Source organism: Trichomycterus rosablanca, chromosome 14 (assembly GCF_030014385.1).
Source record: "Trichomycterus rosablanca isolate fTriRos1 chromosome 14, fTriRos1.hap1, whole genome shotgun sequence".
Taxonomy (NCBI): Eukaryota; Metazoa; Chordata; class Actinopteri; order Siluriformes; family Trichomycteridae; genus Trichomycterus; species Trichomycterus rosablanca.
This window is the reverse complement of record NC_086001.1, coordinates 33,339,355-33,354,074: the sequence shown is the minus strand read 5'-3', so window position 1 is coordinate 33,354,074 and position 14,720 is coordinate 33,339,355. Positions and strand designations below refer to the sequence as shown.

At 31.9% G+C, this 14,720-nt stretch overlaps 3 non-coding genes and 1 pseudogene across 3 annotated transcripts; 1 reads left to right on the top strand and 3 right to left on the bottom strand.

Annotated features, from left to right (window-relative positions):
• LOC134326480 (E3 ubiquitin/ISG15 ligase TRIM25-like) overlaps nt 1–14,720 on the top strand; it is a 514,462-nt pseudogene that overhangs the window by 60,770 nt on the left and 438,972 nt on the right.
• On the bottom strand, nt 5,015–5,087 carry trnak-cuu (transfer RNA lysine (anticodon CUU)). Its single transcript has one exon. It is a non-coding gene; the product is annotated as a tRNA-Lys (tRNA).
• On the bottom strand, nt 9,839–9,910 carry trnaq-cug (transfer RNA glutamine (anticodon CUG)). The gene has a single exon. It is a non-coding gene; the product is annotated as a tRNA-Gln (tRNA).
• On the bottom strand, nt 13,362–13,435 carry trnan-guu (transfer RNA asparagine (anticodon GUU)). The gene has a single exon. It is a non-coding gene; the product is annotated as a tRNA-Asn (tRNA).

Here is a 14,720-nt window from a genome sequence, read left to right as displayed (position 1 = left end):
ATTTATAATGTTATAAATGTATTTGATTATTTATAATGTTGTAAATGTATTTGATTATTTATAATGTTATAAATGTATTGGATTATTTATAATGTTATAAATGTATTTGATTATTTATAATATTATAAATGTATTTGATTATTTATAATGTTATAAATGTATTTATTATTTATAATGTTATAAATGTATTTATTATTCATAATGTTATAAATGTATTTATTATTTATAATGTTATAAATGTATTTATTATTCAAAATGTTATAAAAGTATTTGATTATTTATAATGTTATAAATGTATTTGATTATTTATAATGTTATAAATGTATTTGATTATTTATAATGTTATAAATGTATTTATTATTTATAATGTTATAAATGTATTTATTATTCATAATGTTATAAATGTATTTATTATTTATAATGTTATAAATGTATTTATTATTCAAAATGTTATAAAAGTATTTGATTATTTATAATGTTATAAATGTATTTATTATTTATAATGTTATAAATGTATTTATTATTCATAATGTTATAAATGTATTTGATTATTTATAATGTTATAAATGTATTTATTATTTATAATGTTATAAATGTATTTATTATTCATAATGTTATAAATGTATTTGGTTATTTATAATGTTATAAATGTATTTATTATTCATAATGTTATAAATGTATTTGATTATTTATAATGTTATAAATGTATTTATTATTTATAATGTTATAAATGTATTTATTATTCATAATGTTATAAATGTATTTATTATTTATAATGTTATAAATGTATTTATTATTCAAAATGTTATAAAAGTATTTGATTATTTATAATGTTATAAATGTATTTATTATTTATAATGTTATAAATGTATTTATTATTCATAATGTTATAAATGTATTTGATTATTTATAATGTTATAAATGTATTTATTATTTATAATGTTATAAATGTATTTATTATTCATAATGTTATAAATGTATTTGGTTATTTATAATGTTATAAATGTATTTATTATTCATAATGTTATAAATGTATTTGGTTATTTATAATGTTATAAATGTATTTATTATTTATGTTATAAATGTATTTGATTATTTATAATGTTATAAATGTATTTGATTATTTATAATGTTATAAATGTATTTGATTATTTATAATGTTATAAATGTATTTGATTATTTATAATGTTATAAATGTATTTGATTATTTATAATGTTATAAATGTATTTGATTATTTATAATGTTATAAATGTATTTGATTATTTATAATGTTATAAATGTATTTGATTATTTATAATGTTATAAATGTATTTGATTATTTATAATGTTATAAATGTATATGATTATTTATAATGTTATAAATGTATATTATTATTTATAATGTTATAAATGTATTGGATTATTTATAATGTTATAAATGTATTTGATTATTTATAATGTTGTAAATGTATTTGATTATTTATAATGTTATAAATGTATTTGATTATTTATAATGTTATAAATGTATTTGATTATTTATAATGTTGTAAATGTATTTGATTATTTATAATGTTATAAATGTATTTGATTATTTATAATGTTATAAATGTATTTGATTATTTATAATGTTATAAATGTATTGGATTATTTGTAATGTTATAAATGTATTTGATTATTTATAATGTTATAAATGTATTTGATTATTTATAATGTTATAAATGTATTTGATTATTTATAATGTTATAAATGTATTTGATTATTTATAATGTTATAAATTTATTTGATTATTTATAATGTTGTAAATGTATTTGATTATTTATAATGTTATAAATGTATTTGATTATTTATAATGTTATAAATGTATTTGATTATTTATAATGTTATAAATGTATTTGATTATTTATAATGTTATAAATGTATATTATTATTTATAATGTTATAAATGTATTTGATTATTTATAATGTTATAAATGTATTGGATTATTTATAATGTTATAAATGTATTTGATTATTCATAATGTTATAAATGTATTTGATTATTTATAATGTTATAAATGTATTTATTATTCATAATGTTATAAATGTATTTGGTTATTTATAATGTTATAAATGTATTTGATTATTTATAATGTTATAAATGTATTTGATTATTTATAATGTTATAAATGTATTTGATTATTTATAATGTTATAAATGTATTTGATTATTTATAATGTTATAAATGTATTTGATTATTTATAATGTTGTAAATGTATTTGATTATTTATAATGTTATAAATGTATTTGATTATTTATAATGTTATAAATGTATTTGATTATTTATAATGTTATAAATGTATTTGATTATTTATAATGTTGTAAATGTATTTGATTATTTATAATGTTATAAATGTATTTGATTATTTATAATGTTATAAATGTATTTGATTATTTATAATGTTATAAATGTATTTGATTATTTATAATGTTATAAATGTATTTATTATTCATAATGTTATAAATGTATTTGGTTATTTATAATGTTATAAATGTATTTATTATTTATGTTATAAATGTATATGATTATTTATAATGTTATAAATGTATATTATTATTTATAATGTTATAAATGTATTGGATTATTTATAATGTTATAAATGTATTTGATTATTTATAATGTTGTAAATGTATTTGATTATTTATAATGTTATAAATGTATTTGATTATTTATAATGTTATAAATGTATTTGATTATTTATAATGTTATAAATGTATTTGATTATTTTCTGCTTCAGAACTGAACAAGGATTTCTGCTGCTCCTCGTGTCCACGTTCCTCTACAACCCAAAATCAGCTCCACAATCACATCAAGAGCTGCAACCATGATAAATATGAGACTCTGGTGAAGATTAAGACTGAACATGAGGATCTGACGCCCACCAGAAGCTCCAGTAATCAGCAAACGTCCTCTGGTACTGTCAGCATTAACACCTCTCTCAGTCCCACACAGGAAGAAGGAAACGTCTGCTCACAGTGTGGGAAGAGCTTCAGATTCCAGAGTGCTCTCAAAATACACCAGCGCATTCACATAGGAGAGAAACCGTATCAGTGCTCACAGTGTGAAAAGAGTTTTAATCATAAGAGTGCTCTTAAAATACACCAGCGCATTCACACTGGAGAGAAACCATATCAGTGCTCACAGTGTGAGAAGAATTTTATTACACAGGGTAATCTCAAAATACACCAGCGCATTCACACTGGAGAGAAACCGTATCATTGCTCACAGTGTGGGAAGAGTTTTATTACACAGAGTCATCTCAAAATACACCAGCGCATTCACACTGGAGAGAAACCGTATCATTGCTCACAGTGTGGGAAGAGTTTTATTACACAGAGTCATCTCAAAATACACCAGCGCATTCACACTGGAGAGAAACCGTATCAGTGCTCACAGTGTGAGAAGAATTTTTATTGTCAGAGTCATTTAAAAAAACACCAGCGCATTCACACTGGGGAGAAACCGTATCAGTGCTCACAGTGTGGAAAGAGTTTTAATATACAGGGTAATCTTAAAGTACACCAGCGCATTCACACTGGAGAAAAACCATATCAGTGCTCACAGTGTGGAAAGAGTTTTAATATACAGGGTAATCTTAAACTCCACCAGCGCATTCACACTGGAGAGAAACCGTATCAGTGCTCACAGTGTGAGAAGAGCTTTACTGGACAGAGTGATCTGAAAAAACACCAGCGCATTCACACTGGAGAGGAACTGTATCAGTGCTCACAGTGTTGAAAGCGATGTTTTGTATAAAAGTGTCGACTAAATGTGTGTAAATGAGTCTATGAAAGTGAGTGAGCTGAGTGAGTGGGACGGTTAGTGAGTGACGTCTTCAGATTAATTGGTTCTTCATCCAGCTAAACATGGATTCAGTTCATTTTTACAGATCTTCACTGTAAGTGTGCAGAATCTCAAATGGTTTTTGTGCTGCCATGTAGCTGGTTGAATGGAGTTAGTGTAGAATTATTGTAGAGACTAGGTGTACTGGCCAGTTAGCTCAGTTGGTTAGAGCGTGGTGCTAATAACACCAAGGTTGTGGGTTTGATCCCTGTACGGTCCACACCCAACTTAACAATTAAAGGTAGCACGTCTGAGAGAGAGTCAGGTGAGCATGTGCTGCATATCAGGACTTTCTAACCTGAGTAATTTAATCACTGAAAGTAAGAATACCACCCTGTTCTTCTGCCATCTTTAATTCTGGCTTTATTTCACCTAATGAACGTGTCATGATCTTTATAAATGCTTACAATCAATTCTGTCAATGGCAAAAATAAATAAATAAAAAGAGAACTGCTGTGTAATTTAGTGAATTCTTGCACTGCACATGGCAGAAGACTAAAAGAAATTTAGACCGTGTAGAATAAAAGTATTAGGAAAGTATGAGGTTAAAAGCATCAGCTTTTATTTATTCTTAAAAGAAAAATACATGAACCTCAGTCATCTCACACGAAGATCTGTTCTGCTCCACAACAGTAAAGCTCTCCATCGTTTCTGTGTGGCAGCTCCATAACTGAAGGGCTGTCAGTGTAGAATCGGGTATGTGGGTATATGACCTACCCATGAACATCGGCCGGTTAGCTCAGATGGTTAGAGCGTGGTGCTAATAACACCAAGGTTGCGGGTTCGATCACCGTACGGGCCACACCCACTTTTGGACTTAAACTAAAAAACAAGTGATCCTTCTCTAACTAGCAGGTCCTGTTAACCTGGGCTTCAAACGTTGTCTCAGCAAGTGTGAGATCTTTTTAAAGCCCCTCTCATTCAAGTCAGAAACATGCCATTATTTCAATTTGCCAAACTTAATGTTGATCAACCGAACATGAGACACAACAACAATGTGTAGTCGCACAGAATAGTGGAAATAAGTAACTGAAAAACATCCAGTAAACAACAGTCCTACAAGCACAAATATCCACCTGATAAGTCACCAGAGACCGGCTGTCCAAAGTTGAAGAACGTCCTTTTGGTTTCCGTAGACGTTAAATGAAGATACTCGCCTAACGTGGGGCTCGAACCCACGACCCTGAGATTAAGAGTCTCATGCTCTACCGACTGAGCTAGCCGGGCTTAAGCAGCATCTCAGAACAGACAGCTCATCGGTCAGACCAGGGGTGTCAAACTCATGGCCCGCGGGCCACATCCGGCCCGCCATGTCATTTTATGTGGCCCGCGAGAGGTTTAACGACTGTACGATTGTTGTGATGGGTTGAGTCATTACAGAGACCGTACTAGTGTAATGGGAGTCCTGCGCCTTTAAGAGACAACGTGACATCGTAGTCATGGCAACTAACTTTAACCTTCGCTAGAAGCCATGTGACTTTTACGGCAAAAGAACGCGGGGTAGTGTAGTCAGTAATGTAAACAATAATAAATAAATACAGATAATTATCTTGCAGTATAATACAGAAGCACCGTCTGTAAGTCGTGGCATTTATATTCTCAGTTGTTTGTAAATGTTAAGTGAGTATATCACAGCGTTTTAGTTACAAATTTACCGTAATTAAATACTATTGTTACCGTTACTTTAGCAATTAGTATCTTTACACAGAATGCTAACTCGTTACCTCTATTTCACATTTGGTTAAATCTCATATTGTACCAGATGTAAAACTTGACTACAGCTGTGTGCTTTTACTGTATTAAGTTCTTTATTGTTTTTATTGTTTGTATGTTTACTTTATTTTGATGCACACAGTGTATCACACAGCTGGCGAGCAAATAAACCGACTGTATTCTGAAGGGAGCTGTGTGTCTGTCTGTCTGTCTGTCTGTCTGTCTGTCTAGCTGAGAAAGGGGGATAAACTACTAGTAAGGGGAGAATGATTGTCTTAAAAATACACTGTAAAATCCTAAACAAACTGCATCTCTCAAAATGCCTAATTTTGTTACATGTAAAGTGACACAGCCCACCAGTAGATGATGTTAAGAAATATTTACACAATCCCAAAATGTGCAAGAAGATAAGTAAGAAAATTAAGCAGAAGGAGGAAATGTAATGAAAGTGAAAACAAGTTTGTGCTTCAAGAAGAGAAAACGGTGCATCTCTTGTGTTATGAGGCCGTGTCTGTGGTAAAGGAGGACAATATAAATGCAGAATTCAGCCTCCAAGAAAAACAACAGACTGCAATCACAGCAGGATACGTTACAATTGGCTGTTTGAGGGCCACCATAATGCTAATGTGGCCCTTGGTGAAAATGAGTTTGACACCCCTGGTCTACACTAAAAGTTTTAGTGCACATTTAAATCCTGTTTTAGGGTACTGATCACATTGTCTACACTAAAAGTTTTAGTGCGCTTCTAAACCCTGTTTTACGGTACTGATCACATTGTCTACACTAAAAGTTTTAGTGCGCTTCTAAACCCTGTTTTACGGTACTGATCACATTGTCTACACTAAAAGTTTTAGTGCGCTTCTAAACCTTGTTTTACGGTACTGATCACATTGTCTACACTAAAAGTTTTAGTGCGCTTCTAAACCTTGTTTTACGGTACTGATCACATTGTCTACACTAAAAGTTTTAGTGCGCTTTTAAACCCTGTTTTACGGTACTGATCACATTGTCTACACAAAGTTTTAGTGCGCATCTAAACCATGTTTTACGGTACTGATCACATTGTCTACACTAAAAGTTTTAGTGCGCTTTTAAACCCTGTTTTACGGTACTGATCACGTTGTCTACACTAAAAGTTTTAGTGCGCTTCTAAACCTTGTTTTACGGTACGACGCTCTGACTGTTAGTACAGAGATTAAAACAGAAATAAGTTTTTTTACAGTTTAATAAACTTATGGAGTCCTGATGCACACAGATGTACAAGAAATAAAGTCTGTTCTAGTCTAAATATAGAACAATCTACATGTTCCAAATTCAGACCTTCTTTGGTATTAAAAAATAAAGAAACCTGCTTTCAGTTAAATCCACTATATTTAAATAAGTGTCCTACTTACTCATAATACCACATCTTCTAAACTCCATGAAATAAGCAAAATAAATTATATGAATTCATCATATTTTTGAAGCGTTTAAGTATTTTACTGTGGGATTATGAAGTAACGGGATGGTAAACTTATATAAAGTGTTTATTCAATTATGTATTGACCAGTTTTTGAAGTCCAATAAAATAACCAAATTAAACAGATTAAATAAGGATGATAACTAAACATTATAATCCTTATATAAATATAAGAAATAACCAGGGTATAAAAGGGTTTCTTTGCTAAGAAGAAATTCTGCATTGTTTCCTAACACAACAACCACTACAAAGTACACTGTAAACACTGTCAGTACATGGTGACTACGAGTGGTTGATTTCATATTAAAGTTTATGTTACGTTTTGTTAGGATTCAGTTGCAGGAGAAGCTGCAGGAAGTAAAAGATGTTCAGGATGAGGATGATGTGAGTTATGAGAGTAACGAGGAATTCTTTACCCAGTGACTTCCAGCATCACCATCATTCTTTTTCATTCCACACTGGAGCAATCAACAAAAAAAATCACTTAAAGGGTCTGCAGTGGATAAATGTTATTACAAAAAGTGTTCGATTTGTTCACCCATATTACAGTTTTACATTTCTAGAGTTACTACAAGGTTCAAGTCATTAGACTGAACATTTTGTGATTGACTGTCCAGTTGATGTAGATGTTGTTGTGCACAGTGAGCTGAAAAGACGACCTCTGAGAGCAGAAGAACAAATCGATGCTTCCAAGAGTTCTTTATCTACAAAACCTGCAGAAATTAAAGAGTTCTGCAACTGAGTCTGGTTACAGAGATGAAGCTCCAACTCCTGCTGTTCTGAAGTGTCTTCTGGAGACCAAGAAACAAGGAGAGGAAACATGAGAATGAAATGTTTAGTTTATAACAGTCTGGATCCAACATGGTTGAGTGCAGCAGTAGGAACAGAGGAAGCTCTTCCTGTTGGTATTAGAGTTTGGACTTGAACATTTTCTCAGTTTATTACAGTCCTGTACAGCAGCGTCTCTTATCCAAGCAGTAGATGTTTGCTTTAGAGCTTTTTATTGCTTTGATTTACACTTTCCCAAACAGTGTCCTCAGTTTGGGAATCATTACAGCAGGTAGTGAACCAGCTCCCTGGTAAATCTTCAGTTATATGGGTTTCAGGGGCCCTGATTTATTCAACAGAGGAGGAATATAACATGTGAAGAAGAGCAGTTTAAGATGTATGTTAGATGTATTTTATATTTTTGTTTAATCACAGTTTATTAAATAATTAGTTAATGTAATTCAGACATTAATATATTATATTGTATTATAGTGTTAAATTGTGGCCTATTTTAATGAGATTATGCTTTAATGCTGTATTTTCTTAAATGTATTTATGCTTAATCTCATTACAGTCGCTACCAATAATATGTGGCTGCAATCAAAGAAATGCAGTATTTTTAACAATGTAAATAATATATTAATTATTAACTGTCAGATTTTGTTTACATTTTCCTAATTAGTTTTTTTTGTGTATCCAGATACATTTTTGTATTTAAATATTTATTTTTATTAATACTAAATAATGAAAAGAAAAAACCTCAAAAACATCTTTGTGCTGTTTATTATTATTATATTATTATTATTAGTAGTAGTAGTACAATTAGTAGTAGTATGTATCATGGTAAAATTCATGGTAAAATCAACCCAACATTGGGTAAAAAACAATGGTTAAATTGCACAACCCAACAAGTTAAAATAACCCAAACACCTGGGACAGAAGAGCCATAAACATAAACACTGAATTTTTTTTTAGCTTGATTATCTTGCTGGTGTCACGTTGTAATGAAACTAAAATAAACAAATAAATAAATGAATAATTAAAAGCCTAAAATTAAAAAGCAAGTGTTTAGGTTCATTCATCATCTTAACACATATTACAAACTAATCAAGCTCATCAAATTTCAGACATTGTTCACGTAAACAAAAATCTCAAGTGGAAGCATAAGATTCATTTATTTATAGACGGTGCTGTTTATGGTTTTACACTTAAAAACATGAACAGTTAAAAATAACAACAAACACAACAACAACAATTTAATAATAATGTCACAAATCTGTACCCAAGTAACAAGCTGTAATTTATCTAGCACCACTAGATGGGAACGATCTCTGTACAACATTTTGAACTTCACTTTAAAAGTCAGTTCAGTGTGTTTTACTGTAGTAAGAATAGCTCCACATGTTTTGTATGTAGTGTTTATGGTATTTAAGCTGGATGGATAGATGGAAGTTAACATGTAATCTAAGGTGACTCTTAAGTTTATTCGCTGCTGTTGGCTTATAAAGTTTTACTGAACAAACTGGCTCGTATTTTGGCACTGATATACCTTCCTGAATGGTGATCTGCTTGGTTGACACAACTAGCACAAGTAATCATGGTCTACACCCCACAAGTGCTCTGTAGTACTTGCGCATGAGCTGAACGCTACCATCCTGATACTGCTAAAGTTTCTAAACCTTGGAACTCACACCGGCTCCCAAATGAAACTTGCCATTTGCTGAGTAAATAAAGCCAAAAAGTGAATAATTAGTCATTTAAGAGCAAGTTGGCTGTTAGATGTTGCTGTAAACAATGATTTGCGATTATATTTTGGGATGGAGCAGTCACATGTGGAACACTATATCACTACTAGTGCTATTATGATATTCAAGCTGGATGAATGGATGGAAATTAACATGTAATTTTAGGTGACTCTAAACTAGCACAAGCAATTGTGATGCTCTGTTGTACTGCACATGCGCTGAATGCTACTATCCTGAAACTGCTAATGTTTCTCAATCTTGGACCTCACACCGGGCCCCAAATAAAAGCAGTAAGGTCCCACCGAGATTTAAACTCAGATCACTGGATTCAGAGTCCAGAGTGCTAACCATTACACCATGGAACCCTGACACCACAAAAACTAAACGTAATGATTCGCCATTTGCTGAGTAAATAATGCAAAAATATTCAACTTCAGACTTTACTTTTACATCTCAAGTGATTTAAACTTATGTGATTGATATAATTGACTGAAATCAATTGACAAAACTGAGGTAATTTAGAAGTTTTAAACACTAAATAAAAGTAATTTTAGTTAAACATTGCCACCCAAGTATCTTTTCAGGAGATCACAAGTCACTAATGATCACACAGAAGTCACTTGATTTTAATACTGTTTGTTTTTGAAATGAGATCCAACAAGCTCATGGTAAGGTGTCCAAATAATTTTGGCCACATAGTGTATCATTATTATTGCTGAGGAGTTAATATGTGTGTCTACATCACTTCACGTATCTACACTGTAAAACATTTCAGCCTCAATAAGTTATGTGAACTCATTACTTCTTTTCAACTCCAATTGTCATGACAAGTTTTGGATTTTGAACTCTGGTTAATAAGTTTTCAGAAAATATAACGTAAAATAATCAGTTGTCTTGACTACTTGTGAGTTTTTCTATGTTGTCAATGTTCATTTAACTTAAGTCTGTAAGTTATCAGTTAAAAAAAGAAAAGGGGAAAGAGTGGGCGATTCCTATAGGTGGGCACCATTTTTGAGTTAGACAGAACAATAATATTTTTTGAAATGTTAAAACCATGGGAGCATGGGGCTAACCAATATTTTTCACAGACGAAAAGCCATTAATATTAAGACTGATAAAAAACAAGAATAACACACGTTATACGATAGGGGACTACTTTCAGCGGCAGAGGGACACACCTGACTCTGGACAGTTTGAGGCAAATGAAGTGCGGATTGATACACCGAGTGGAGTTTGGCAAGTTGGAGCGTTTACTACTGAAAGCGTCAATGGTGGGAAGCAGGTGAGTTTATCAATGTTTAAAATCTGTGTGATAAAAAGTGAAATTATGTACGCCGACCATTAAATGTGACAGAACTGACTGATTTACTTGTTTCCATATGTTTACCGAGGCCATGAACGCTTAACATGAGGTTAACAGTTAGCTACTACACCACTTGGGTCCATGGCAGATATTTTAAACAATGGTTGTGTTGGTTTGTGCTGTAATGAGTATAACGGAACATTAACAATAAACTTTGGTTTGCTTTTAAAAGAAACGTCTGCATGCGTGCTCGGGGAAGCTAATAGTGGTAAAGATTATGTTAACTAGCTAGCTAATTCGTTAGCCATCCAGTTTCAAAGGTAAATAACGACTTATTTTTGTGCGTTTTTACACTGTGTTGATCTGCTGAGTGTTAAAGAATTTGTATTTCTTTTTAAAGTTGTAATTGGGTTTAATTGACCTATGTAGGGATGAATAAAGAGTACTAAATATCTCACTATTCAGATAATAATTTTATTCACATACATTTTTGAGAACATAATTCAGCATTCTTGTTTTTTCTTTCTGCAGAGTTCTGAAGATCCCTTTCATGAAGTGGAAATGGTCAAGGAAGAATACTACAGCACTACAAAGAGCAGATTTATTTCTAAACAACATTTATGGAACCTGTTTGCAATAAATGTGTTCAAAAGTGGCATTGTTTTTATTTTGGGTACACATTGCCTTTTTAAAAGATGTACCAAGAGCCAAGGTGAAAACATATGAAATATTTGTTGTTTAAATAAATGTTATTTAAAAACAAAAGTTGTAAGTTGATTCATTGTAAAGTTTAAAGAAACTGGGAAACATTTCTTAGTCAAGTCTAGAAATGATGAACATAAGCACTGTTAACTTTAGACAATAAGTTATGTGAATATAGCTGAAGTTTTATGAACTTAAAAGTGTGTGTTAAAATAGTGAGGAATTGTATGTTTATTTGACTAGATAGCTCATTTTCTGAAATGAATAAAATAAACATAGTAAGTTATTTTGACTCGGTGCATCAAGTTGAAACAATGAATAATCATTAGTTAAAAAACGTTTTAACTTAACTTCTTGAGTTGTTACAACGGTTTTCATCAAGTTGAGTTTACTCAGCTTTTTAAGGCAGCAGGTGAACTTAAGTTTCTGAGTTTAACCAACGTGAAATGTTTTACAGTGTATGCATGTCTAACATACGTATCAATTCTGTTAATATTCATAAACATGCACACACAATACACACACATACACAATACACACACATGATTCCACATTCACATGTTTTGCTGTATGTGTTATGTAGATAATATTTAGGTGATTTGATGTATTTTTGACATTTTATTATTATTTAAGTGAAGCTTTTTACAAGTTTAGAGGTTTTGTGTTTTGCTTCACTGTATGTATGGTGCATCATTAAACTGTTATACATTATTTATTCTATTTTGTATTAGATGAGATGGTTTGTCTCTGTATTGACCTGCGATTAATTTTTAAATGACAGCTAACGATAGTGACCCGACTCTTTTAAGTATTTTGTATAACATATAAAATGTTGACTTCATCAAAAATAATCGACTCCTTCAGCTTCTAACGGCTCATTACTGAGTACTATCAACTTAGTGAATCGACTCAAACTGAACTGCGTCTTTATGCACATGAGGAAGAAATCTATGTAGAGATCTCAAATAAAATGAACTTGAAGGTATGAACTTACATTGTAGAAAAGAAGAACAAGCCAGTAGCAGTAGTGTGCACATTAAACCATTTACAAAAGGGCAATTAAGTTTGGCAAATTGAAATAATGGCATGTTTCTGACCTGAATGAGAGGGGCATTAAAAAGATCTCACACTTGTCAGAGACAACGTTTGAAGTCCAGGTTAATAGGACCTGCTAGTTAGAAAAGGATCACTTGTTTGTTAGATTATGTCCAAAAGTGGGTGTGGCTCATACGGGGATCAAACCCATGACCTTGGCATTATTAGCACCACACTCTAATTAACTGAGCTAATCAGCCAGTTCAACAGAGCGCTTTAGATCTTTGTATGTACATAAATCTACACTGTCCCCATTTAAGCAGCTAAAATAGACTTTCTTAATACACATCTAAGAGGTTTTGTGGGTTCTTATATGTGTGAACTATCTAAACTATATATTTCTTAAAGTTCTTGACTGAGCTAAATGCCGCCAACCAGTGACTGGAGCAGATACGACTCAGGTCCTGCACACAGTAAGTAGTGCTGATACACAGTACCAGTCTGCACACCAGAGAGGCTCCAAACCTCAATTTCACTCATTAAATCATGTTTGTGAACTTTGTGGAATGATTGTAGGATTTGTACGTGTTGAGCTACTGTTAATATTTTTCCCCAATTGAACTAAACCTGAATTGATGTTTTAACTGTTCATTAAGACTTCACTAAGAGTTATTGCCATCAAGCAAAGCATATGTAAAGCATATTTCTATATGAGATAATATACACTAAGGTTTAATCGTCTGACCATCAGACATGGTTGTGCAATAAAAGGCACTCGTCCCTGGGTGGGCTCGAACCACCAACCTTTCGGTTAACAGCCGAACGCGCTAACCGATTGCGCCACAGAGACACATGCACAGCTGTCAGGGTCACATGACTTGCTTAAGTCAGGCTAATAAACAGTATAATACTGTAACAGGCATGGTGGCTAACACCATAGAGTTACATTTGGTCAGTTCCCATGGTCTCCCTTAGGGGGCAATAGAGAGGGAATTACCCATGTTTTCTTTTGTGAAAAGAAGTAGACACAGCATTTTCCTGATGGAAGCAAAAGCGGTTTGCTACTTGGTGTGCTGCTTTGCATTTTTTATCTTTTTGAAGATTTAAAGACTCCTTTCCTAGGAAACTTTGATGTTTTATGCCTAGATGTAAGTACAGTAATCCCTCCTCGATCGCGGGGGTTGCGTTCCAGAACCCTCCGCGAAAGGTGAAAATCCGCGAAGTAAAAACCATGTGTTTATATGGTTATTTTTATAACCCGATTCCATCGGGTTTAGCATTTAGCATCTTGTCATTAAAACCAATGGATTGAGGTAGCACAGCATGCTAACATCAATATAACATCTCCCTTCATGTAATGATAACGGTTACATTTCCTGACAAGCCCGAACTTGCAAATAAAAACACTCGGTACAAGTTTATACAAGTTAAAAATCAGTAATATTTTATTTACGTTTGAAAAGAACTCCATTCGTTTGTCCGCACAGTCAGCCATGTTTATTTTTCTGTGAGAGAAGAGCGTCCGATCCGCAATGAATTTTGGGATTGCCTTGATCACTAAGGCAGCGTCGGATGCTCACTCATTCTTGAGTGAAAATAACGTTGAAATGTTAAGAAGTGAGGATATTAAGGCATCTAGGATTTGGAACAGCCTCCTAATCGGGAGCGCGCACAGGATGACGTAAAATGCGTCTATGTAGAGAGCTCACTAGCTTTTCGAACACACCCCTTGTCTGCAGAAATCCACAAACCAGCGAAGAATCCGTGATTTATATTTAGACATGCTTGAAAATAAAATCCGCGATAGAGTGAAGCCGCAAAAGTCGAAGCGCGATATAGCGAGGGATTACTGTACTGCAAACTGCGTTTTGATTATCATTATTCTTGGGATAATTTCTCTTTTTGGAAATATTATGGAAAGTAGATGCTAATGCTATATGCTAATTTCCTTTGTATATTTACATTGCTAATGCATTAATATTACTACTTCTGTAGAAAAGGAGTTTGTTCGTGAATCAACTACACATTATTAACTGATGGATTTTGAAAAAGGACATTCAACTTTAATAAGGACTAACTAAGGGTATGGATAAGGACTGCATTATACGGAATAACTCTGATTCAGTTGAAGTGGA